At 43.8% G+C, this 23,044-nt stretch overlaps 1 long non-coding RNA gene across 2 annotated transcripts; it reads left to right on the forward strand.

Annotated features, from left to right (window-relative positions):
• The first annotated feature begins 9,713 nt into the window (after positions 1–9,713).
• LOC123460138 lies at positions 9,714–21,407 on the forward strand. Of its 2 annotated transcripts, none has more exons than XR_006636802.1 (4): positions 9,714–10,206; positions 11,879–12,037; positions 18,571–18,629; positions 21,225–21,407. It is a non-coding gene; the product is annotated as an uncharacterized LOC123460138 (long non-coding RNA). The 2 variants fall into 2 exon arrangements; XR_006636803.1 differs by having other exon boundaries at positions 11,879–11,933.
• Positions 21,408–23,044: the final 1,637 nt, after the last annotated feature.

Here is a 23,044-nt window from a genome sequence, read left to right on the forward strand (position 1 = left end):
TGCACCTCCTTGTGCATCTGGCTTATGTGGGTACTGGGAATCAAATCTGCATCTTTTGGCTTTGTAGGCAAGTGCCTTAACCACTAAGCCATCTCTCTAGTACCCCCTTTTTTGAGGTAGGGTCTCACTCTAGCCTGGGCTGACCTGGAATTCACTCTGTAGTCTCAAGCTGGCCTCAAACACATCATAATGTTTTTCCTACCTCTGCCTCCCAAGTGCTGGGGTTAAAGGCATGCACACCACGCCTGGCAGAGAAAAAGACAGCGGGTGCATCAGGGCCTCCAGCCACTGCAAATGAACTCCAGATGCATGTGCCATTTTATGCATCTGGATTGACATTGGTACTGAGGAATGAAACTTGGGTCATCAGGCTTTACAGGCAAGTGCCTAAACCCCTGGGACATCTCTCCAGCCCACTTCTCTAACTTGTGAGAGCTTAGTTGTAATACATCATGGGGCAGACTTGGTGGAATTGAATATGTCTTGGTAAAGACTTGGCTGGAGTTGAATCGTCTGTGTGACCTTTGGCTTTCTTAGATCTGAATATTTGTACCTGCCACACATTAGAAACTTTCTGCTATTTTGTTGTTTTTTTTTTATAATGTTCTCTTTTTTAAAATTTTTTGTTCATTTTTATTTATTTCTTTGAGAGTGACAGAGAGAGAAAGAGGCAGAGAGAAAGAATGGGCACATGAGGGCTTCCAGCCACTGCAAACAAACTCCAGATGCATGTGCCCCCTTGTGCATCTGGCTAACGTGGGTCCTGGAGAATTGCACCTCGAACCGGGGTCCTTAGGCTTCACAGGCAAGCACTTAACCGCTGAGCCATCTCTCCAGCCCCTATTTTGTTTTTGAATAAATGTCCCAACCTTTGTTATTCTCAAGTCCCCCTTGAACACTAGTAATTTGAATGTTTGCTATTAATGTACCAGAGTTGTCATAGCTTTGTCAAAATTCGTTAATCTTCCTTTCCCTCCCCTTATTATGTATTTTATTATTTATTTATTTATTTTGCTTTTCAAGGTAGGGTCTCACTCTCGCCCAGGCTGACCTGGAATTTACTATGTACTCTTAGGGTGGACTCAAATTCACAGTGATCTTTCTACCTCTGCCTAGCTGAGTGCTGGGATTAAAAGCATGTGCAACCGCACTTGGCTTATTTTGTTTTTAATTTTTTTATATTTTTTTTATTTATTTGAGAGCGACAGACACAGAGAGAAAGACAGATAGAGGCAGAGAGAGAGAGAGAATGGGCGCGCCAGGGCCTCCAGCCTCTGCAAATGAACTCCAGATGCATGCGCCCCCTTGTGCATCTGGCTAACGTGGGATCTGGGGAACCGAGCCTCGAACCGGGGTCCTTAGGCTTCACAGGCAAGCGCTTAACCGCTAAGCCATCTCTCCAGCCCTATTTTTTTTTAATGTATTTACTAGAGAGAGAGAACGGGAGAGAGAGAAAGACAATGGGTACACCAGGGCCTCTAGACATCACAAACAAGCTCCAGATGCATGCCCCCCCCCCATGTGCATCTGGTTCACATGAGTACTAGTGAATCGAACCTGGGTCCTTAGGCTTCACAGGCAAGCACATTAACTCCTAAGCTGTCTCTCCAGCCCTGTATTTTTAAATATACTGTCTTGAAGTTTACTGATTTTTTTTTGTGTTGTTCTATTACGCTGTTGATACCTCCTATTGTGCTTTTAATTTTATTCATTTTTTTTGAAAAATTTTTTTGTTTACTTTTATTTATTTATTTGAGAGCAGCATAGAGAGAGAAAGAGGCAGATATATATATAGAGAGAGAATGGGTGCACCAGGGCTTCCAGCCACTGCAAACGAACTCCAGATGCATGCACCCTCTTGTGCATCTGGCTAACGTGGGTACTGGGGAACTGAGTCTCGAACCGGGGTTCTTAGGCTACAGGCAAGCGCTTAACCGCTAAGCCATCTCTCCAGCCCTAATTTTATTCATTTTTTTAGTTCAAGGATTTGCTTGATTTTTAAAATACTTTTTGCTTCTCTGTTAAGCTTCTTTATTAAGAGAATCAAACCATTATTCTGTTCTTTTCAACTTCATTGAGTTTCTTTAAAATGACTGCTTTGAATCCCTGATCCAAGAGTTTGCCTGCGCTGTACACTGGCTGATTTCTGGTGCCCCGTTTTTGACTGTACGATGACGTCATGAAAGTTGATACTTGTTGGAGTTGAGTGATTGCATATTGAAGGATTAGTTATTTCAGCCACTGGAATTTATTTTCATTCGTCTCAATCTTTCCTGAAATTCTAAACACGTTGCTTCCCCCCCCCCCCCAAGCCTATAGTGACTTCTGCTGTGTGACATCTAGGTGTCACTCTAAGTCCATGTGCATGGTAGTCCTGGGGTGTTGTGTTATTGTCCTTCCAGCCCTAGAGGGTGATGCAAGCCCAGATTGCCCCACATCCACAGTTGGCATAGTCCTGCCCTTACTCAGGCAGGTATCCAACAACTGCCATCCTCGCCTCTCCCTGGAGCTAAGTTGTCGGCGATGTACAGTCATCAGTCTGGGGCCTGGCCCTCCAGGAGCCTCCCTGGCCCGGGTCGTCTTGGAGGAACCCGCTCTGGACTCCTAAGCTAGGACTTAGTGCTTCTCTTCCCTGCGTGGAGACTTACTTCTACCGCTGTGCTGCCTATGATTGGGCGGACACGGAATATGCAGTCCTGTGACCACCAGCGCCTCATCGCTGGGCTGCACCCTCGAGTCCACAATTCAGCAAGACGGACGTAGCACAGACAGAGGCTCAAAATGGTTAGGGCTGTCTCCTGCTAAGGCAGACTCATGGGCTGAGACCACTCCATCAGCCACGGGTGACAATCCTGAAACAGACCAGGGCCAAGTATTGCCCCCACAATTCCCCCCAACACCGGGGCTGCTCTGGAGGCTCCGCTCACCGTCACTGGCCTGGGAATGGGACCTGCTTATGACTCTTGCTTGGTTTCACCAGTCTGGTGCTTACTCCACTGTCGCAGTCCTGGCAAATGCATGATTGTCCCATGGCACGCAGCTGGAGGTTGGGGCAGTGGGGTAAAAGGCAGTTCTTTGCAGTGAAGGCTGTTTCCAGCTGTATCTCACCCTAGCTTCACAGCCATGAGGATGGGCCCAGTGTTAGGCTCACACCACAGCTCATGGCCATGAAAGCTGGAACACAGGTCTGGTCCCCCCGGTGGAGGGGGTCCGCTTACTTCCAGGCTGTGCTGGAGGCTTTATCGGTGAACTCCGGCCTGGGCAAGGGGCCTTTGCTTCTGCTTGCTTCTGAGACTCTCTATGGCAGGGCCACTGGGCTCCCAGGCCAACTCATGAGATAGCTCTGATGTCCTATTCCCTTTAAGAAACATAGCCATGGGCTGGAGAGATGGCTTAGTGGTTAAGCACTTGCCTGTGAAGCCTGAGGACCCTGGTTCAAGGCTCGATTCCCCAGGACCCACGTTAGCCAGATGCACAAGGGGGTGCACGCGTCTGGAGTTTGTTTGCAGTGGCTGGAGGCCCTGGCGCACCCATTCTTTCTCTCTATCTGTCTCTTTCTCTCTCTCTCTCTCTCAAATACATAAATAAAAATGAACAAAGAAAAAAAAAAAAAGAAACCTAGTCATGGGCTGGAGAGATGGCTTAGCGGTTAAGCACTTGCCTGTGAAGCCTGAGGACCCCGGTTCAAGGCTTGATTCCCCAGGTCCCACGTTAGCCAGATGCACAAGGGGGCGCACGTGTCTGGAGTTCGTTTGCAGTGGCTGGAGGCCCTGGCGCGCCCATTCTCTCTCTCTCTCTCTGCCTCTTTCTGTCTGTCGCTCTCACATAAATAAATGAAAATAAACAAAAAATTATGTATACATAAAAAAGAGACATAGTCATGCTCCTCAAGTTTGGGGGAGGGATGGGAGAAGCAGTCCCTTGGCCACTTGGGTAGCATGCTTTCAGAGGCTTCATCATGGGTACTGGCACAGGCGTGGAGGCAGGGGCTGTAGTGTCTTGTTCAGCACTTAATGTACAGTGGGGACATGCTACTGGATATGAAGTCTAAGGCCTGAATCTCATTCCTTCTCTAACCCCCAAGCAGGAAATTGTCGTCCGGGCTGCACAGTCTAGCTAGCGCTCCTCTTCCTGCTTTCTTCAACATGTCCTACCCTGATTATGCTCACACCGGGCACTTAGGTCTCTCTCTCGGCTCCTGTAGCTGGTGTGAAGGTTTGGTGCATAGAATAGTTGTTCACATGGGTGTGTCTTCTAGGAGAGAATTATTGGTGGGCCTTTGTCATCATCTTGTTCTGTTTCTCCATTTTATTTATTTATCTATTATTAAATTATTATATTTATTGAGGGAAGTAGAGCCATGGAAAGGTACTCACATGGCTAGAGATCCCACGTGGAGGGCCTGGGAAGAGGGGTTGGAAAGAGCATGGAAAGAAAAGAGAAAAGAAGGTTCAAGGAGCTACTGCCACGTGGGGAGCTGGAGGGGATAAAGAACCCATGTGGATTAGGTCTGGGGGGCTTTCCCGGCTGGGCCTGGTCTAGAACCTAGGCTGAGCCCTTCCCAGCTAAGCCTGGGACTGGGCCAGTCCAGGCCCAGCTGAGGGAAAATCCCACCCACAGCTAGAAGTTCCCAAGTGATCAGCTATTTCTCCATTTTATAAAATATCATCAACTGTTCCAATGGGCTGAGCAGAAGTTACTTTTAAAGAAAAAGAAAGGGCTAGAAAGCAGAAACAACAAAATGCAGTTGACATTTTCAAAGTTTCTTTTTAAAATATAAGATGAAGGCAAAGCAACAGAAAACTGACTGATTAGTTGACATGAAGTTACTATGCTGGGTCCTTTTTATTTTATTTTCCTTTTTTCCTTAAATACTAGGAATTGTTTAAAGTTTATATTTCTTTTGATATACATATTTATACAGTTAATTTTCCTTATGACTTCTTCTATTTTTTCTTCCTTTTTTAATTTATAAATTATATAAGTATTCATCTTTATATTACTTGTTATACATTTACATTTTGGGACTGGGCATGGAACTCAGGGAGAATGCTGGCTAAGCAGGCACAGGTGGTGGGTTTGATCCCCAGTATCACCAAAAACGTTTTTATCATTGCACTAATCTTTTAAAAAAGTAATTAATTAATTAATTTGAGAGTGGGGAAGAGAGAGAGAGAGGGAATGGGCACACCAGGGTCTCTAGCCATTGCAAGTGAATTCCAGACGCATGTGCCACTTTGTATCTGGCTTATGTGGGTCCTGGGGAATTGAACCGAGGTCCTTTGGCTTTGCAGGCAAATGCCTTAACTGCTAAGCTATCTCTCCAGCCCTGCACTAAAATTTAAAAAAATTAATGTTGGGATTTATTTTGGCATATTCATTTTAGTCCTGGAACCCTTCATTGCACCATGTAGTTGGTGGAATAGAAGGCAATTAATCTGGTCTGACTATGTTATACTTAATATTTTAACCAATAATTCTGCTGTCTTATAGTAGAAGAAAGCTTTCACTGACCAGAAAGATAAAATTTCACTTAAATGTGAGATATATTCAGTAAGTACTTTTTAAATTTTTAGGTTATTTATTTATTTGAAAGATATAGAAAGGTAGAGAGTGGGAGAGAGAGAGAGAGAGAGAAGAAAAATATGGGCATGCCAGGCCCTCCAGCCACCGGTAATGAGCTCCAGAAGCATGTGCCACCTTGTGCATCTGCCTTATATGGGTCCTGGGAAATCGAACCTTGATCCTTAGGTTTCACACAGGCTAATACCTTAACTGCTAAACCATTTCGCCAGCCCTTGGTTAGTATTTCATAGACATAGTGTCTCTGTGGTGACTTTATATAGTCTCTTTATGTTGAAAAAACCTGTGGTCATCCATGCCTACAGCCCCAGTTCTCTCTCTCTCTCTCTCTCTCTCTCTCTGTGTGTGTGTGTGTGTGTGCGCGCGCGCGGCAGGGGGATGGATGAGTTCAGAGCAGGGATAGGAGAATTGCTAGGACTCACTGGTCAATCAGTCTGACTGAAAACAGCAGCTCCAGGTTCAGCGAGAGACTCTGTGTCAAGGTAATAGCACAGAAAAATGATAGAAGACACCAAGAATTCTGTACACACAGGGCACAAACATCTGCATTCATGCATGCATACACTATACATACACATACCACACACACACACATACTGTACCACACATACCATATATGCACTAATTATCCTATATTTGATTTTCAGAGAGAGAAGACCTCAGCAATTGCAATCGAACTCTGGATGCTTATGCGACCTAGTGGGATTGTGCGACCTTGCACTTGCCTCACCTTTGTGCGTCTAGCTAGCGTGGGATCTGGAGAGCCGAACATGAGTCCTTAGGCTTCGCAGGCAAGTGTCTCAACTGCTAAGCCATCCCTCCACCCCAATTTCCTCTTTTGTATGCTTCCAAGAATTGCATCATTGGACTACAACTCTGTATGGTATTCTCATGAGGAGTTGAAAAGCCATACTTATAAATGAGGTATTACAGAAAGTTCTTAGTGGATGGTGATTAAAGGATCCGCTGGGATAAAAGGACAATCTCATACTTAATATAAGTGCTATATTAATAATTGTAATATTGATATTGTTTAGGGAATAATAAGAAAGAGAGCCTGTATATTTTAAGTACAAAGCTTTTTTTCTGAATATTTTCTTTTTTTTTGTTTATTTTTTTAAATTTTTATTAACATTTTCCATGATTATAAAATATATCCCATGGTAATTCCCTCCCTCCCCACCCCCACCTGAATATTTTCTATCCTGTGTTACTTGAATCCACATGGGCAGAGCCATAGGTAGATGACTGACTGTATTATCTTTTGCTTGATGTGGAGGTTGGAACTAAAATGGCCACAATAGGCTCATGTAGTTTGAGCACTTGGTCCCCAGCTGATGACACATTTGTAAGTTGTGAGGCCCTTTGGTCAGCGGGGCTTTGCTGGAGGAGGACTTGCTGTGCTTGGGCTTTGGGATAATGCAGCCCAGCTCCAAGTCCTATACTCAGACTATTTCCTTCTTGTGGCTTTAGCGATGGGACGCCCACCTGGCTGGTGGCTCTTGTCAAACTTTCCCCATCATGATGAAGCTTCCCCTTGAAACTGTAAGCAGAAACAAACCCTTTTCTTCCATGCTGCTTCTGGCGAGGTGTGTTGTCCAGCAAGAGGGGAACTGCTATACACGGGGGACCAAATGTATAATAATATATAGATTAAAATATCAAAAAGGGCCAGGAAGTTCATATGTGGCCTGATCATGACTACTGATATTAAATTATTTTATTATTTTATTTTTCCTCTTTTACCTTTTTTTTTTTTTTTTGAGGTAGGGTCTCAATCTAGCTCAGGCTGACCTGGAATTCACTATGTAGCCTCAGGGTGGCCTCGAACTCACAGCGACCCTCCTACCTCTGCCTCCTGAGTGCTGGGATTAAAGGTGTGTGCCACCATGCCTAGCTTTATCTTTCTTTTGTGATTATTTTATTATTATTATTATTTTTTTTTTTTTTTATTTATTTGAGAGTGACAGACAGAGAGAAAGACAGGTAGAGGGAGAGAGAGAGAATGGGCGAGCCAGGGCTTCCAGCCTCTGCAAACGAACTCCAGACGCGTGCGCCCCCTTGTGCATCTGGCTAATGTGGGACCTGGGGAACCAAGCCTCGAACCAGGGTACTTAGGCTTCACAGGCAAGCGCTTAACCGCTAAGCCATCTCTCCAGCCCATTTTATTTTATTTTTTAATATTTCATTTATTTATTAGAAAGGGTAAGAGACAGAATGGGCATGCCAGGGCCTCTAGCCACTGCAAATAAACTCCAGACACCTGCTCCACCTTGCGCATCTGTCTTACATGGGACCTGGAGAACTGAACCTGGGTCCTTAGGCTTCACAGGCAAGTGCCTTAACTGCTAAGCCATCTCCCCGGACTTATTATTTTATTTTTGAGAGAGAGACAGAAAGAGAGAGAAAGAGGCAGATATATAGACAGAAACAGAGAGAATGGGTGTGCCAGGGATTTTTAGCCATGTGAACAAACTTCAGATGTGTGTGCCCCCTTGAGTGCATGTGTGACATTGCATACTTGTGTTACTGTGTGTCTGGCTATGTAGGACCTGGAGATTTGAACATGTGTTCTTAGGCTTTGCAGGCAAGTGCCTTAACCACTAAGCCATCTCTCTAGCCCACATTCTTTTATTTTGATATAAAAATACAATTGGCTTATTTTGATGATTTCTCACATTTTGTTTTGAATTGATAAAATATATTTAACATAATCATTTGAGAGTATTTCTTATACATTATTCTTATTGTGTGAATCTCTTCATGCTTGTTGAGGTGTTAGGACTGAACAAAGCTTCATACATGGGAGGTAGATATTCTACCAGTGAACTTGATCATTGGCTCATGTATTAGTCTTAATAAGGAAAAGACCAAATTGGAAATAATCATCAGTGCATATTTCCTCTCATAATATTCTGATAAGTGTTATAAACATTCATGACTGCTTAATATGAACTTTGATCAGTTGAATGCAAAATGTTGGATCTAATGAAAATCAACTAGTTGCACTTATTAACAGGTTCCATTTTGAAATTTCTTTTCCTTTGTAGCTCAGCTTTGTTTTGCTTCCTAACCTCAATTAATGACCTAGTCTAGATAGAAATGCAATAACTAGGTATAAAAAACCAATTTAGCTGGGTGTGATGGTGCACTCTTTTAATCCCAACACTCAGGAGACCGAGGTAGGAGGGTTGCTCTGAGGTCGAGGTCAGCCTGAGACTACCTAGTGAATTCCAGCTAAGGCTGGATGACAGCAAGACCTGACCTTGCAAAACAAGACAAAAACCAAATAATATTTGCTGTAAAGTAGCCAACACCACCACAGTAATGAGACACCTCCACTACCAGAAGGATGCATATAATTAATTATAATTCTTTGCTTAGAAGTTTCTCTGAGAGGCACTCTCTAACCACTGAAGGTGATCAAGTGCTCCTTCCTGGTTCCTTGTATCCTATCACACTGTTGTGCTTATTACTGTACCACTGGTGATTATCTCATTTTCCCTTAGTCCTTTTTACTAATCATCTGTCCTTCTACCTGGGTTGAACATCTAGAAGGTAATCTATTTAAGGCTTTATGTTCTGATCCTACAAAAACAGTGTGTGTTCATTAAGTCAGTGAATAAATGTGAATTCCCCCTCCCTCACCCCAAGCGACCTGTTTGGAAAGGCCAGTCTAATTGGATGTTGGTCTTCAATACGTCACCCTTCATGTAGCCCTTATGTTAAAAATTTAGCTCAAGACCTAGTATTATTATTATTTTCAAGTCCCATTATCAAAGTGATTTGGAGGGATGAACACAAGAAGATTAGAACCATTTCATGCATTATCTCCTAATTCTTATCAAAGTACTACAGGACACCACCAACTTCATTATGCCGTGAAATCACATCCCTCAGATGCCAAGAGTCAGGCACACTGAGCCTCTTTCCCAGAGCAGCTCTGATGTCCAACTTCCTATTTTCCTTTCCTTTATGAATGAAACCTTTAGCAATGTGACAAATGGGGTTAACGCTAAGGCATTACTAGAAGGATATGACGCAGGATCAGGGGTCCCTCTTCTCTGTCTTTTGGGAGAAACAAGTTGTGGCACATTTTATCTTTTTCTACCCTTTCTCTCCAGGGGCCTGAGAGCGAAAGGAGAGAAATGAAGGACTGGCTGGGGTGGAGACAGGATGCCTCAAGAGAATGCGGAGAGGAAGGAGCTTCGTGAAGGAAGAACGCCAAGAAGCGTAAAGACCGAGCGGGTTGAAAGCCTCACGAGGACAGCCACCACTGGTTGTTCCTCGCATCAGGGTGACAGAATGGCAGCCGCAAAGGGTGTCTGCAGGTGCTGATTGACTGAAGTGGGTGGTTGGAACAGTTTGTTCTCAAGACAACTTGCATCACATTCTAACTGCTCCTGGCATCTCAACTCGAGATTGTAATGTGCTTTCTTGCCCTTCTAAGGGAATAAAAAAGAACAAAAGATATTTTAATAGAATAACTTCTGAAATTTTTTTCGAAAAGGTTTTTTTTTAAAAGAGCCACCCCAGCACCTCCAACAACCTTTCTTCTGCATCAGCCTCGTGAGTCATCCTCAATGAGAGTACGTGACTCCTCAGGTTAACTTCCTTTATGAGGTAATTACATAGGCATGTTTGATGGCTCTAGTTTTGTAAGAACTTGTAATTAACATGCCACATACTTCCACCAAATGGTTTTAGGCAGTACTAAAATAATCCTTGCTACTCTGAACCAAGACCTAGTCATCGTCAGAGTGCCCCTGAGAAACAAAACCAAAAGGATGTAGAGACACACAGGAGAGGAGATTCCCCAGAGGAACCAGTGTGCGTGATCGTGGAGGCTGAGAAGTCCCGTGAGGTCTACAAGCTGGAGAACCAGGGAGGTCCGTGTTGTGGTCAGGCCAAGTCCACAGGCCTCGGAGCTAGAGAAACCGCTGGCATCTCTCACTTGACATGAGATCCTAGAGAAAGGGGCTTACTTCAGGTCCCCGAGACCAAAGCATGGCAAAGAGAGATGTCCCCACATTTCCCTCTGCCTTTTGTTTTTCTTGGAACAAGCTGACGGCAGAGCAAATCTTAGTTCAGTTAATCCAGTGCCAATCTCTTCCAGAGAAACCCGCACAGACACACCCCAAAACAACATCCTACCAGCTGTTGGGGTATCCTCTAATGCAGTTGAGTTGCCACCAAATACTAAGCATCACAGACCTATATCTCCCTTTCCTCCATGATGGAGGAAACTGATTTCTGTAGCTTTCCCGGTCGATGGCAGGCTAGGGCCAGAGGCCAGTCACGCTGATGCTCACTCACACTTCACACGGACTGGGGCCTCCGTTTCCCTTCAGCAACAGGTCTCTACTTGGTGTGGGTGGGAGGCGCATGTGAATGTGAATGATAGGATGTGAGAAAAACAGGGCTGCGTTGTGTACATTTTTTAAAAATACTTTTATTGGGCTGGAGAGATGGCTTAGCGATTAAGCACTTGCCTATGAAGCCTAAAGACCCCAGTTCAAGGTTTGATTCGCCAGGACCCATGTTAGCCAGATGCACCAGGGGAACACATGTCTGGAGTTCATTTATTCATATATATATATTATATATATATATTATATATATATGTTATATATATATAATAAAGGCATGAGCCACCACTCCTGTTGTTAAAAGAAAAGAAATAATTTAATTTTTTGTTTTTGTGTTTCGAGGGAGGATCTAGTCTAGCCCAAGCTAACCTGGAATTTAATTTGTAGTCTCAGGGTGGCCTTGAACTCATGACAATCCTCCTACCTCTGCCTCCCAAGTGTTGGAGGTTAAAGGCATGCACCACCATGCCCAGCTTAAAAATTTTTTTAAACATCTTCTTGAAGGTAAATATATTATAATTTAATTAATCCCATGTGTTATTTTGGGGTAATTGGTGTTGAGTAGATATTTCCTCCAAATTGAAACATTTGCTCTCAGAGGGAAGAGACAGGGTCATAAGGCTCAGGAATAAATAAGGCCCAGGAAGCAAATACAATTTATCAAGCTCAGGAAACTCCCGAGGGTTACAAGATTTACAAGGCCCCTCCTCAAGATTATATAAGCAGTAATAATTGCTGGACATAGAGAGGATGATATAGACAGAGAGATGCACAGATGATACAGACAGACAGATAGATGATAGATGATAACTAGATTGGTGATTGACAGAGAGATTCTCCAGTTGGCTGATCTGCCCACCAGTTGCGCAGAGCGCTCCATGAATGTACCTTTCATGAATCATCTCCTAATCTTTGGACTTTTTCAGAGATGCAGCTGCCTTTGAACCATCCATGTCCTTGTCACCTCTCATCTAGGCTCCTGTAAGTAGCCCCTCACCCACGTCCCTATAAGAAGAGACTCACTGCTTCGCTAAGTTAGACTTGGCTGGAATAGTTTCTTGGGTGTAGATGGTGCCCTGTCTTGGGTAAGTAACATTTGCTCACAATCTCCTCCCAGGGAAGTCACCCAATAATTGATGCAATAACTACTTACAACCTTGTCAGCAGTGTTATTAAACTTAAATTTGTCCTTTGTCCTTCAATCCATCCTTGTCTAACTCATTCCCTCATTGCCACTTGCTGCTCCAAATAAAAATATTCTTGCGTATCTCTGTGCTATGTTGTACCTCAAGTACATTTGATAGTATAATGTAATGACTTTACTCCATATCTATCTTTCCAGATGGACTGTGAACTTTTTTTAAAAAATATAATTAATTATTTATTTGAGAGAGAGAGAGTTAACAAAGAGAGAGAACGGCCACACCAGGGCCTCCAGCCACTGCAAATGAACTCCAGATGCCTGCGCCTCCTTGTGCATCTAGCTTACATGGGTCCTGGGGTCCTTTATCTTTGCAAGCAAATGTCTTAACTGCTAAGCCATCTTCTCCAACCCTGGACTGTGAACTGTTCATGGTAGGATCAAAAGATTAATTGTCTTTGTATTCCTAAAACCCAATAGGTTCATATTGCTTAGTAATGTCTTAATACATACAGTTTGAAGTCATAACTATGAACACAGGGTGCTCTTAAACTTGGACTAATTCTGCTTATTTTAAGCAACACACTATCATATATTCTCCTTATAAAATAGAAATCTTAGATGTTTAAAAAAACAATTTAAGGTATTTCCAAATAATACAGAAGCATGTAATACAGAAAGTGACAGTTCCCCAGAAAAGCCATGTACCAGGACTAGGACCTTCAATCACTTTAGCATTTCGGGCAAGGCACTGAGGTACCTCCTGGGGGCAGACTTGAGCTGGTAGTTAAACGGTGCTGGACTTGAATCTTCGGGTTTAACCGAAAACAAAATTGCTACAGTTACTTTCGAATAGGAAGGACAGAGCTGTAGCATTTCCTGTGAAAGCTCTCAGAGGTTTATTAAGCAGAGTAAACGTTTGGATTTCCTTTTTTTGTTTTTCGAGGTAGGGTCTCACTGTCATGCTGACCTGGAATTCAGTATGTTGTCTCAGGGTGGTTTCAAACTCACTGCGATCCTCCTACCTCTGCCTCCCAAGTGCTGGGATTAAAGGCACGCGCCACCACACCTGGCTTGTTTGGCATTTTTAAAAAATGTATTTTATTTATTTATTTGAGAGAGAGAAAGAGGCCAGGGCCTCTAGCCACTGCAAAGGAACTCCAGACACAAGTGCCCCTTGTGCATCTGGCTTATGTGGGTCCTGGGGAATTGAACTGGGGGGCCTTAGGCTTCGTAGGCAAATGCCTTAACGGCTAAGCCATTCCCCCAGCCCTTGTTTGGCATTTTTTAACACCAGTGTTTTCAAACTACATATGAAGAAGATAGTAAGTGATTTTAGGGCACCAAAAGACAAAGACAGTGTAAAATACTGTGCAAGCAATTGATACTGGGCACTAAAGAGTTAATAGCCTTCCCTGAAAACTGAAGGGAACTAAAGCGTTAATAGCTATCCCTAAAGCTTACAATAAAGAAGTTTGGGGGCTGGAGAGATGGCTTAGCGGTTAAGCGCTTGCCTGTGAAGCCTAAGGACCCCGGTTCGAGGTCCCACGTTAGCCAGATGCACAAGGGGGCGCACGCATCTGGAGTTCGTTTGCAGAGGCTGGAAGCCCTGGCGCGCCCATTCTCTCTCTCTTCCTCTATCTGTCTTTCTCTCTGTGTCTGTTGCTCTCAAATAAATAAATAAAAAATTAAAATAAAATAAAAAATAAAAAAAAAGAAAAGAAGTTTGGCACCTTCCCTAATTGATGTGCTCCCCTTAGCCTAGATGGCCTTGAAGGACCAGAGACCATCTGAGTATCCTCCCTTAGACATTCCCGGCTGAAGAAGCCTGTTCTGAACAAAGACACAAACAGCTACCATTTTATTATCAACTGCACCTGGTCCAGTCTGATTTTCTTAGGATTTTCTTTTTCTCTTTATTTGAGAGAGACAGACACAGAGAGAAAGACAGATAGAGGGAGAGAGAAAATGGGCGCGCCAGGGCTTCCAGCCTCTGCAAACGAACTCCAGACGCGTGCGCCCCCTTGTGCATCTGGCTAACGTGGGACCTGGGGAACCGAGCCTCGAACAGGGTCCTTAGGCTTCACAGGCAAGCACTTCACCGCTAAGCCATCTCTCCAGCCCTAGGAGTTTCTTTATAAACTTGCACCCTAACCTGGCTCAATGCTTCAGCCTTCATCCCGTGGGAAAGCTGAGGCCCCTCACTGTTTTCTCTAAATAAAACAGTCTTGTCTGTAGAGATCAAATCTGGTATTCTCTTTTGCTGTTCTCTTACACTTTCCTTACAGGCAAGTGGAAGTTTTAGACTGGTAAAATCAGGGACTAACATGCTCAATTTTGTCTTTTGTGCTTGCAAATTTTTTTTTTTTTTTCCGAGGTAGGGTCTCACTCTAGCCCAGGCTGACCTGGAATTCCCTATGGAGTCTCAGGGTGGCCTCAAACTCACGGCGATCCTCCTACCTCTGCCTCCCGAGTGCTGGGATTAGAGACATAAGATTTTTGAAATAAAATTTGCAAACACAGCCAGGTGTGGTGGCGCATGCCTTTAATCCCAGCACTCGGGAGGCAGAGGTAGGAGGATCGCTGTGAGTTTGAGGCCACCCTGAGACTCCATAGGGAATTCCAGGTCAGCCTGGGCTAGAGTGAGACCCTACCTCGAAAAACCAAACAAATATAAATCTTATTGTTATTTTCCAATCTTTTTTGTTTGTTTGTTTGTGTCTTGGCATTTTTAAGAGTTTATGTCTAACATTAGATTATGTAATTTGTTTTGACTGAATTTTTGTTGTAGTTTTGCAACCAGCTGTCAAATCAAATGCTGGAGCAGAATTCTACCCATCTGCATGTGAAATGTTAGGAGAGAAAAAAACAGTGAACTGTGAATTGCTGTGTTCCCCAGCTTTGCACACACGTGGATCCAGCAGCTCTTGGGCTACTTAGGCTGGTGCTTGGTCATGGTTTGCTGCAATAGAATCTTCCTTGACTCATCAATAGAATCTTCCTTGACCCATGTTTTCTGAGTCCCATGTTTATATCAGGATCCGTTTGCTCATTCCCTATACATTTTTTGGACTGCCTGTAGTGTGGTAGGGAATATAACACTAAGCATAATCAAAGATAGTAAACACAAATTAGAGAATAGTACAACATAGTTGTATGAAAAATAAAAGCCATTTTAGGAGATGATGGGAATTTTAAGTGTCATGAGTATCTGGTGCTTGTTTATTCATTTACTTACTTTTTAAAAGATTTTATTCGGGCTGGAGAGATGGCTTAGCGGTTAAGCGCTTGCCTGTGAGGCCTAAGGACCCCGGTTTGAGGCTCGGTTCCCCAGGTCCCACGTTAGCCAGATGCACAAGGGGGCGCACGCATCTGGAGTTCGTTTGCAGAGGCTGGAAGCCCTGGTGCGCCCATTCTCTCTCTCTCCCTCTATCTGTCTTTCTCTCTGTGTCTGTCGCTCTCAAATAAATAAATAAAAATAAAAAATAAATAAAAATAAAAAATTTAAAAAAAAGATTTTATTTATTTATTAGAGATAGAGGGAGAGAGGTAGAGAGAGAGAGTGAGAATGGGCACGCCAGAGCCTCCAGTCATTGCAAACGAACTCCATGCACATGTGCCACCTTGTGCATCTGGCTTACATGGGACTTGGGAATTGAACCTGGGTCCTTTGGCTTTGCAGGAAAGTGCTGTAGCTGCTAAACTATCTCTCCAGTTCTGGGAATTATATATATGCACACACATATATATAGTTTCAAAAAAAGCCTACTTGGGCCAGGTGTGGTATCACATGCCTTTAATCCCAGCATCTGGGAGGCAGAGATAGGAGGATCACTGTGAGTTTGAGGCCACCCTGAGACTACATAGTTAGTTCCAGGTCAGCCTGGGCTAGAGTGAGACCCTACATCAAAAACAACAACAACAAAACCTACCTGAAGAAGTGGGGCAGCAAGATGGTGGCCGGATGAGATCCCCCTGTGAGCTGTAGCTTTAGACACACCAAGTTGGATGGTTTTTCCTCTACCAGATTCCAAGCATAAGAGTCAAGGAAGGGCCTGGGGAGAAGGCCCAGTGGGTCTGTGCAAACATCAAGCCCTGAATTTGGATCCTTGGCACCCACATAAAATTCCAGGAGTGATGGTACTTGCCTGTGATCCCAGTACTGAGTCTTGCTGGCTAGTTACTCTCGACAAATTAGTGAACTCCTGGTTCATCAACAGGACCTGTCTCAAAGAGTGAGGTGAGGCATGATTGAGGAAGACCCCTTATGTTGACTTCTCACCTCCATCTACACATACATACCCATGCACGAACACCCACACACATATATGTGCCCATACCCATATGAACTTACACACACACAGGAAACTAGGTAAGATTATAATGTCAATCTTTACTATAACAAAATGAATAGACTCAATAAAGGATGCAGTTTCTTGTGTCACCTCCCTCCCCAAACCCATAAGCTTCAAGTATGGAGAAGCACCTCCTGTTTGGAAGGAGGGAGAACTAAGTCCAGGCATTAAACTAGAAATGATGCCATTCAGATGGAAACTCAATGTTGGGTAAAGCTCCATGATCCCACTGATAGGATCCTACTTGAGACCTGTGGCTTGATCCTCTGAAACTGTATTAGGCCAAGTGGCAAAATGATTGCCTCCATTAGGCCTCCCGCAGCTTTGCATGGTGTAGTAGACCACGGGACTCCACCTCCAGGAAAGTGGATACAAAAGCTACCTCATGGCTTTGTCTCAGATCCCAGTGTTCAGATCACCATGGTGAGACCAAGCACCCAGTATGAACCAAAGGCCTCATACGCAGATTAACGCTCACTTGCAGAGTTTCTGCAATGGTTTCTTCATCAGGCAGACACTTGGTGCATTTATGGGACAGACTCAGGTTTCATCCACATCATGCCTAGCATTGGATGCAACTAAGGAACACCTGCCCCCTACCCAAGATGGTGAGGCCCCTGTGGCTGCAAGACTCTGATACAACTCAGCCTTGGTAGCCAAGGCGTTGTTTCTGTCATTCATTCCCAAATCTCAGACAGGACTCTGAAAGGGCCCTGAAGCCTGCCTTGCATTTTGGCCTGAGTCACCACCTATTTGCAGTGTAGGCCTTCATGTACTGTTGGAACCATGCAGGCCCTTGTGACGGTGAGATGCAGGCATGAGCCAGTACGGCACCAACCCAGGTGACCAAGGAACTACCTTCTCCGTCCCCACCCCTACCTAAAGTAGCAAAGAATTTATGCTTTTGACCTGGAACATAGTCTGAGCTGACAAAACATAACTGTGGGCAAAGCTTTTTCTAATGTTTTTTTGTATTTTATTTTTATTTATTTATTTGAGAGGAGAGCCAGAGAGCCAGATAGAGAGAGAGAGAGAGAGAGAGAGAGAATTGGCAGACCAGGGCCTCCAGCCACTGTGAACAAATTCCACACATATGCACCCCCTTGTACATTTGGCTTATGTGGGTTCTGGGGAATCGAACCTGGGTCCTTTGCTTTTGCCAGCAAGTGCTTTATCCACTAAGCCATATCTCCAGCCCCTCAGTCTGCCATCTTACTTGGCAATCTACAAATGGGCCACTGTTCAGGATCGATGATATCATAGAGAACAAAACAAGCCTTAAAAATTAAAAATAGTTTGCATCTATGCAATGAACCTTGAAATTAGTAACAAGAGAAACCTTATAAATTATAAAAATATATTGAAACTACACAATTAACTTTTATTTATTTATTTTTTGAGGTAGATCCATCTGTCTATCTACCTATGTAGCTATTGGCATGTGTGTGTAGAGTATGTGTGATATGTTATGTGTGGTGCATGCGGGGGCCAGAGGAGAACTTTGGGTGGCATTCTCTCTTGTTCATCGATGCTTCCTTGAGACATGGTCTTTTCCACAACCTGAAGCTGTGGGTTTTGGTCAGTGTGTACAGTTTCCAGCCCATTGCAGATTAGGGCTACAGATGTGCATGGCCACATTCAGCTTACGTGGGCATGAGGGGACAAATTCAGGTTGTCCCAGGCCCTCCTAGATCCTCATGCATAGGTGGCATGCACTCTTAACCACTCCTCAGTCTCAATTTTCTTTTTTTGGTTTTTCAAGGTAGGGTCTCACTCTGGTCCAGGCTGATGCGGAATTCACTATGGAGTCTCAGGGTGGCCTTGAACTCATGGCAAACCTCGTACCTCTGCCTCCCGAGTGCTGGGATTAAAGGCGTGCGCCACCACGCCCAGCTTCAATTTTCATTTTCTTATGAGAAAGTTTTTCCTTTGTACTTTCATAGGGAATTTGATACCTAAAAAGACTATTTGATAAATACTATCTATCATAAGTAATTTTGGGCTGAGCTTTAAGTTCTACTAGCAAGTGAATTTTTACTGAATCTTAAGAAACGTTAACCTTTATTTATTCATTTATTTATTTATTTCTGTGGCTGACCTGGAACTCACCCTCTCGCTCTAGGCTGGACTTGAATTTACACTGACTCTCCTACCCCATCCTCCCAAGCGCTGGGATTAAAGGTATGTACCATCATGCCTGGCTTGTATTAAATATTTTAAATATCTGAAATCAATCACAGATTTTCCTAAAAGTAGAGGTATTCTGATTAATGATCAAAACAGCATGGTATTCTGATTAATGATCAAAACAGCATGGTCTAATGAGAAGCAAAATTAATAATATGAATGCAATCCATAACAAGAAAAATATTTTTCTCATTCTTTAAAGATTTGTCTTTTCTAAGTTCCAATGAAAGGAACTGAGTAATTTACCAATTTTGTTTCCAGTATGTGACTTTCAGCTACTTTACTACAAAGCAGAACAACATTTGCAGAATATTAATATTGAGTAATAGCACTGAAATTGATTGTTACAGTCTATTAAACTTGGTATAATAAATGGTTGCATCTTAATTATTTATACAGTCCGTTGGTCCAATAACATAAAAGTATAGAACAGCATCTAGAAAGTTATCTCATCTGTGGTGGACACCATAAACTTAGGTGTTCTGAATGCTAGGTTCCCAGCTGATAGAGATTTGGGAAAAAACACCTCATAGAGGCGGTGTATTGTTGGGGGTGGGCTTATGGGTATTATAGCCAGTGTCCCCTTGCCAGTGTTTGGCACACTTTCCTGTTCCTGTTGTCCACCTTATGTTGGCCAGGGGGTGATGCCCACCCTCTGCTCATGCCATCGTTTTCCCCTGCCATCGTGGAGCTTCCCCTTGAGCCTGTAAGCCAAAATAAACCTCTTTTTCCCACAAGCTGCTCTTGGTTGGGTGACTTCTACCAGCAATGTGAAACAAACTGCAACAGTAAGTGGTTCCAAGGAGTGGTTTTGATGCTAGACACCTAACTCTGGGGCTTTGGCTTTTTGGAGCTGATTTTCAAGAGGAATGGGGAAGGATTTGAAACCTTGGCCTAAGAGATGCCTTGCAGTGCTGTAAGTACAGCTTGATGGACTATTCTGGTCAGAGTTGAAAGACCAAAATATAATAACTATGGACTGTGAGGTTTGGTTTATGAGGGTAAGAAAGAGCTTTGCTTGGACCAGGTTAGAAGCAGTTTGTGTGAAAAGCTTGCTGTTATGCCCATGTCCTGAGAAGTTGTGCAGGGTGGCTTTGCATAGAAATGAACTGGTATGAGCAGAGGGATATGTCACAGGAAAAAAAAAAAAATCTCTGGGTGATCTGCTGCCCATTCAGCTGCAATTGAGAGGTTACAGCTTTTGAGATTGAGCCAGCTGACTTGCACTGGGGCAACGGGAAGAATGTAGACTCTTTTGAAGAGGCCTGAGTGCTCAAGGAGTGTCTTGTTCTTCAAAGCCTGCTTTATTCCCCCCTGGTTTAACAAATTGGCACCCTACCTGGTATTGTGGAGTATAAGAAATGCTGGAAAGAGGGTCATTGAGTTTGCAACACAGTCTTGTGCTTTGGAAATGGCCATGGGCAGTGTGAAGTAGGTTTGCTGGATGCCTGCATGGAGACCCCATGGGGCCGTGAGGATGGACCGTGGGTTGCAGTGGAGACCCAGTGGAGATGTCAGGACCACAAAAGGCTGCTAAGGAAAGCTGTCAGCCCCGGATGAAGTTTTCCAGGACTGTGAGTAGCCTAGCTGGAGGGTCGGAGTTGGAATGGCCAGAGACTTGTCGCTGGTTGGAATTATTGGACTTAGAGGCTTGTCACTGGCTAGAGTTGTTGACCTTGGAGCTACAGAGTTTGGTGTTTGCCCTGTTTAAATCTTGTATTAGTTGAATATTTCTTTGCTATGCCCAATGCCATCTTTTGCAGTGCAAGTGTTAATTCTATGCCATTATGGTTTTTTTGGTTATTTTTTGGAGTTATGGCTCAGTTAAAAGATCTTGGACTATGGGGATGCATGAATATCATTGGAATTGATTAAAAGCTATGGGGGGGGCTGGAGAGATGGCTTAGTGGTTAAGCACTTGCCTGTGAAGCCTAAGGACCCCGGTTCGAGGCTTGATTTTCCAGAATCCACGTTAGCCAGATGCACAAGGGGGCACACGAGTCTGGAGTTCGTTTGCAGTGGCTGGAGGCCCTGGCATGCCCATTCTCTCTCTCTATCTTCCTCTTTCTCTCTCTGTCTGTGGCTCTCAAATAAATAAATAAAAATTAAAAAAAAATCTATGGGGACTTTTAAAGCTGGACTGAATGCATTCCATTTTTACACTATGGATGGTAATCAGTTTATGGGGCCAGGGGCAGAATGTGGTGGTTTGATTCTGGTGTCCGCCATAAACTTAGGTGTTCTGAATGCTAGGTTTCCAGCTGAGGGAGATTTGGGAATTAACATCTCTTGGAGGAAGTGTATTGTTGGGGGCAGGCTTATGGGTATTACAGCCAGTGTTCTCTTGCCAGTGTTTGGCACACTCTCCTGTTCCTGTTGCCTGTCTGTTGTTGGTCAGGAGGTGATGTCCACCCTCTGCTCATGCCATCATTTTTAAGCTTCCTCTCGAGCCTGTAAGCCAAAATAAACCTCTTTTTCCCACAAGGTGCTCTTGGTTGGGTGATTTCTACCAGTGATGCGGACCTGACTGCAACACCACCCAATGTTCAGAGATAAATGGCTTAACCATTCTTCCCGTTACTTCTGCAGGCAAGTCCTTGTTCATATTGGAATCAGATGGAAATTCAAGGGTCACTTCTTCCAAGTTGCTGCATGAAGAGGACGCGGGGGCTGGAGAGATGGGTTAGTGGTTAAGCGCTTGCCTGTGAAGCCTAAGGACCCCAGTTCGAGGCTCCATTCACCAGGACCCACTTTAGCCAGATGCACACAAGGGGCACATGCATCTGGAGTTCGTTTGCAGTGGCTGGAAGCCCTTGCACGCCCATTCTCTATCTGCCTCTTTGTTTCTCTGTCGCTCTCAAATAAATAAAAATTTAAAAAAAATTAAAATAAAAGAGGACACGGAAGGCCATCAGTACACAGCACACTGCGACATAAGGACTCCTTCATTCACCAGTTCGGGCATGCTTCCAAAATATCCCCAACAATCCAGGTTTATTTCTGTCCAGGATGCTGGGTGCCAAGGATCGGATGGACGCAAGCCCGTGTAAACATAATTCTGAAAACTGAAAATGGCAGACATGGTGAGGCTGGTGGTGACCCAGCCACATAACCCTGCTGGGCCTGTGGCAGAAGCAGCAGTAGCTGTGGCCCCCAGGGAAATTTAAAATAATTCATGTCCATATCAAAACAGTAGAACAATATTAGATAAGTGACCTACTAATGAGTCTCAAAGAATTAGAAAAACAATAACCAACTAAACTCAAAAGTGGAAGAAAACACACAGGATCAGATCAGAAATGAAAAAAAAATGTAGATGAAGGCACAAGGCTTAAAGATCAATGCAATAAAGAACCTATTCTTGGCAAAGATTAACAAAATAGACAAATCCTTATTTGGACTAAGAAAAGGGGAGACAAGACCTAAAATCAAATAAAAGGGACACATTGAAGCCAACACCAAAGAAATACAAAAGATCATTAGACATTATTATTAACAGTTATAGGTCAGGGGCTGGAGAGATGGCTTAGCAGTTAGGTGCTTGCCTGTGAAGCCTAAGGACCCCAGTTCAAGGCTCAATTCTCCAGGGCCCACGTAAGCCAGGTGCATTTGCACTGGCTGGAGGCCCTGGCGCACCCATTCTATCTCTGTCTGCCTCTTTCTCTCTCTGTCTGTCACTCTCAAATAAATAAATAAAAATAAACAACAACAAAAAAAGTTATAGGTAAGGGGGCTGGAGAGATAGATGGCTTAGTGGTTAAATGCATGCCTGTGAAGCCTAAGGACCTCGGTTTGAGGCTCAATTCCCCAGGACCCATGTAACCCAGATTCAAAAGATGGCACATGCATCTGGAGTTTGTTTGCAGTGGCTAGAGGCCCTGGTGCACTCATTCTTTCTCTATCTGTCGCTCTCAGATAAATTAAAAAAATAAACAAAAATCTAAAAAAGTTACAGGTCAAAACGTTGGTATTCTAAAAGAAAGAGACACATTATTAGACACATATCTTCCTGAGACTGAATCATGAAAAACAGAAAACCAAAACAGACCAATAATGAACAATGGCATTGAAATGGTAATAGCGATAATGAAAGCATCCCTTTAAAGACAATCTCGGGCCCAAATGATCTCCCTACCCAACCGCAGTGATAAACTCCTCCAACAAAGCTCCACTGACCAAAAGGCCCCACAACTTTCTCAATTTGCCACCAGCTGGGGACCAAGTACTCAAAACACATGACTTGGGCTGGAGAGATGGCTTAGTGGTTAAGGCACTTGCCTGCAAAGCCTAAGCACCAGGGTTCAATTCCCCAGTACCCACTTAAGGCCAGGTACACAATGTGACACATACATCTGGAATTTGTAGTGGCTGGAGGCCCTGGTGTGTCCATCCTCTCTCTCTCCCTCTAT

Source organism: Jaculus jaculus, chromosome 4, assembly GCF_020740685.1.
Source record: "Jaculus jaculus isolate mJacJac1 chromosome 4, mJacJac1.mat.Y.cur, whole genome shotgun sequence".
Taxonomy (NCBI): Eukaryota; Metazoa; Chordata; class Mammalia; order Rodentia; family Dipodidae; genus Jaculus; species Jaculus jaculus.